Below are 4,481 nucleotides of genomic sequence, written 5' to 3' on the forward strand. Positions count from 1 at the left end.
TTGAGTCACTTATACCAAAAATCACAAAATATTTAGGTTGCTCTCATACCCCAGAAGCTAGTCACTTATCCCAGATCAATTTGTACCTTAGATCTCACAACAAAGACAAGGCTGGTAGCCAATCCTATAGTAAACTAAATAAGGATTTATTAACTCGGAAAAAGAAATGGGAGAGATATGTTGCCTGCTTTAAACTGTACATAAATGCACAAATGAGTTCAGTCTATGGTTCCAAAAGGTGACAGAGATATAGTGATCTGTCAACACTGAATGTCTTCTAAGGCTAATCCCAGGTTGACCCTGCGGATCTCTGCTTTTGTTTTTAGTGTCAGCCCTTGTCAGAGTTCAAACAGCAAAGAAATGAAAAATCTTCTCCTTCACTATTTTTATTTGCTTCTTCCAGCATTCAAACCAATGGGATGAGGCCTTCTTACTCCATGGGTAATGGGCAATTAACAAAGCTTTTATCCTACAATGGCCCACTTAATTTTGATAGCCCTCCTGGATGGGTAGAGCAGGAGCCACTCTTCTCATCTGAGTTCACAAGTTCTGAGCAGGCATTTTAACAATTAACAAACTTATATTTTACCTTGTGGCATGGAATACAGACATTACAAATAAGATTAATGCATGCAGCAACTTACAGTCATTTTATACTGTCTGAACACTAAACACATCCTTGCAAGTCTAATGCCCATTTTGAACAATATTAACATTTAGGTGACCTGGTCTGCTTTCCCGCTATGAATTTGTCAGTGGGAGCATTCACCTGACACCTACAGACTTGGCAAGAGCTGGCACCTGGTTTGCCAGCATGACAGCACCTTTACCACATTTTGCTAACATGATGTCGAGTCCTACAGAATGGGAGTGACAGGCAGAAGCTAGCTGCAGAAATGCAAAAATTCTTATAAATTTAAATGGTTATGGGCATGAGCACCCACTGAGAAAAATTAGCAGATGCTTAGCACCCACCGGCAGCCAAGCTCCCCACTCTCCCCCCAGCGCCTCTCCCCTGTTGGCAGCCCCGCTAATCACTCCTCCTTCTCCCTCCCTGTGCCTCCTGCCCACCATGAGCAGCTGTTTCGTGACATGCAGGTCTGCTCTGGGAGGCAGGGGTAGGAGCGGGAACGAGGCATGCTCAGGGACGGAAAGAGGTGGGGAAGTAGCGGAGCGGGGGTGGGAAGAGACGGGGTAGGGACTTGGGGGAAGGGGTGGAGCAGGGGTGGGGCCTGGGTCTGGCGGGGGGGAAGAGCCTTCTCATAACTGGTTTCACGAAAGCTTATGCTCAAATAAATTGGTTAGTCTCTAAGGTGCCACAAGTACTCCTTTTCAATTTGTAGGTAAGAGGACGATAAATCAATCCTGAGTGGCTGGCAGGACTAGTGGGAGAATCTGTTGTGCAGGTGTCCAGTCTGGGAGGGTGAGACATTTTGGGTGAGGTTTGGCTTGAAGCCAGAACCTGTAGGGCAATGCAGATGTATTGGGGGCCTTAAAATGTGGGGTGATCCAGGCCCTATTTAGCCTTATATCCAGAAGTAAATTAAACATCTGCAGTGTAGTTGTTATGATTGCTGTGGAAACCATAATTTTGAATTTTCTGGTACCTGTGCATTTGAAATCATAAGTGTCTTTTGGACTGAATTTGCTTGGTTTTGTGTGTGGGAATAAAAGACTGAATCCAGTAGTTGCACAGATGTGTTTATTTCAGTCTGAAATGAGAGAAGCAAAAATGGTCACACACTGAAGTAAATGCACTAACTAACGTGATGGGTTTGGTCACAGAGACCCCATTGAGGCTGTCACCTGATGTACTAGAATTAACTCTGAACCTGTTTTCCACTGCCAGCTGGGGACTCCAGAACCCTGCCTTGTTGAGCTAGACACGCTAGTCTGCTGCAACACAGACCCAGGTCTGGTCCACACCCCCAAAGCTGCAGACTTTAACTACAAACTGCTCAGCAAGTCACCTATCTCCGGCACCCAGACACCCAGTTCCCAATGGGATCCAACTCCCAAATAAATCCATTTTACTCTGTATAAAGCTTATACAGGGTAAACTAATAAATTATCCGCCCTCTATAACACTGATAGAGAGAGATGCTCACCTGTTTGCTCCCTCAGGTATTAATCACTTACTCTGGGTTAATTAATAAACAAGTGATTTTATTAAGTATAAAAAGTAGGATTTACGTGGTTCCAAGTAATAACAGACAGAACAAATATCATTGGCACAAGGCAGGAAACCTTTGTCTCTCTCTGGGTTCCCACCCTTGCTTCTAAATGGAAAAGCACCAGGTTTAAGATGGATTCCAGTATGTCACATGTCCTGTGAGACTTCATTACCCGGTGGCTGGCACCCACATATACTGGAAGGCTTACAAGTAAACAGAGCCATTTACAACCAATTGTCCTAGTTAATGGGAGCCATCAAGATTCCAAGCCACCATTAATGGCCCACACTTTGTTTGCATCATTACAGTAGGACTTCAGAGTAATACTTCATATTTCTAGCTTCAGATACAAGAATGACACATTCATGCAAATAGGATGAACACACTCAGTAGATTATAAGATTTATAATGATACCTTACAAGAGAATTTTTGCATAAAGCATATTCCAGTCACATTATATTTACACTCATAAGCATATTTCCACAAAACATATGGAGTGCAATGTTACACTCGGTATATTACATGTGTATCTGGAGCGCTGCAGCTTGTTATACATATATATTCCACCTATTTTGCATAGCTTCTGTTTATTTCAATATGTGAGTTAATTTTCTACATAGGAAAGGGAAAATGAGAGAGATTATTTATTAAAAATAAATGCATTGGTCTTGTAAAACTTAACTTCTGTTAAAGGAATACTGTTAAGGTTTGCAGGGATCAGATTTCACTTTTCTTTCTAAATCTGTTTTCCAAGTCCATTCAGTTTTGTTTTTCCAAAACAAATGATACAATGATCTTTATTTTTTAAAAATGATGCTAGTAGTCAGGAGTAACTTCCATAACAAACAAGAATGCATGTGTCATGGAGTCAAAAAAAGCTTGCAAAGGAAACAGAATTCATTTTAAAGTTTTAAGGCGGGAAAAGTTCAAGGGTATATTACAAATTGGAGACATGGTTAAAACAGAGTTCAGTTCAGTCTGTACTGTAAGACTGTATTTTAAATACCATAGAATCATTGGACTGGAAAGGACCTTCAGAGGTCATCTAGTCCAGTCCCCTGAAGGGAAACTGCCATGTAATTCAGTCTCCTGCCTCAGTTGATTTTATAGTGTAGACAAGACAGGAAGTTACTTTGAAGCATGAACCTAATGAGTATTTTGTCCATACTAAACATTTTGACATGGCTGTGTTACAAAACTGTGCTAAAATAGGCCTATGACTGGAGAAGTCTGTAGCATGGTTTCTTGAAGTATGATTGGTTTAAAACAACAAAACCCTGTCCATAGCAGACCCTGGAATTGCTCAGAGAATGCTAACTACCTCCATGTTTGAAAATGGTTGTCAAGCAATTGTGCTTGATAACAACTACTTCTGAATATGGTTGTAGCTATCTCTGTTCTATTTCAGTGGAAACAGGTCTATATATAATTTGATTTTGTCTATTTGGCTTGTGACAACATATGAACCTCAATGGTTTAGCAACTGAGGATCTGAAAATAAAAGTTATATTTTTGCTAGATTTATTTTTAATAGAAATGAGTTTGCCATTAAGGATTGGAGCACAGCCCTTTCCATAGGTCACCAGTACAAACCCAGCTCATCAAGTTGGTAGTAACTTTGCCATAATTGTTGGCAATATCAACAGAGTCCAGTGACAGACTGGGCCCTCAGACAACTACCCTCTTCTTCCTTGAATGGGAAAATAGATGATCTTGTTAATAGCCTGGTTTCTGTTGGTTGAAAATGATGGATCGTATCAGTTTTCCCCTAATTCAGGCCTGGAGAGGTGGTCTCTCCACATCAGAGTTGAGAGCATTGGTAGGTCAGCATGGGCCAGCTTGCACAGCTGTAGCTAGTTATGCACCTATTCCATTTGCAAGCTCTAAACTCGCATGCACATTTTCAAAATACATTAATTAGGTAATAAATAAGAGAAGTGTGGGTCTTGCTTAAAACCATTCACTTCTGGATGAGTGTGACGGCAGGAGTTTTGAAAGTATCTTCTCACGGGGAGGCTTTGTTTCACGCTCCCGCATACGTGCATGAAGAAGCATATGTCTAGCTATCTATAGCTTCATAGAGAGACCAATAATTAGTCTAGAGGAATTGTTTTTCTTCCTTCCTCTCCTGCGGCTGCAGCAAAAAGCAAACAGGGGTGTCGGTCTGCGTGTGTGAATGTGTGTGATACGTGCCTAGCTGCACTACGCTCCATGGCCGCCCCACCTACCTCAGGCCCTGGGCTGCCCAGCCTTCCGTTGTGCTCTACACTGAAACACGTGCAAGGGGAGCCCGCCCAGGACGGCTG

Source organism: Caretta caretta, chromosome 4 (assembly GCF_965140235.1).
Source record: "Caretta caretta isolate rCarCar2 chromosome 4, rCarCar1.hap1, whole genome shotgun sequence".
NCBI classification, from domain to species: domain Eukaryota; kingdom Metazoa; phylum Chordata; order Testudines; family Cheloniidae; genus Caretta; species Caretta caretta.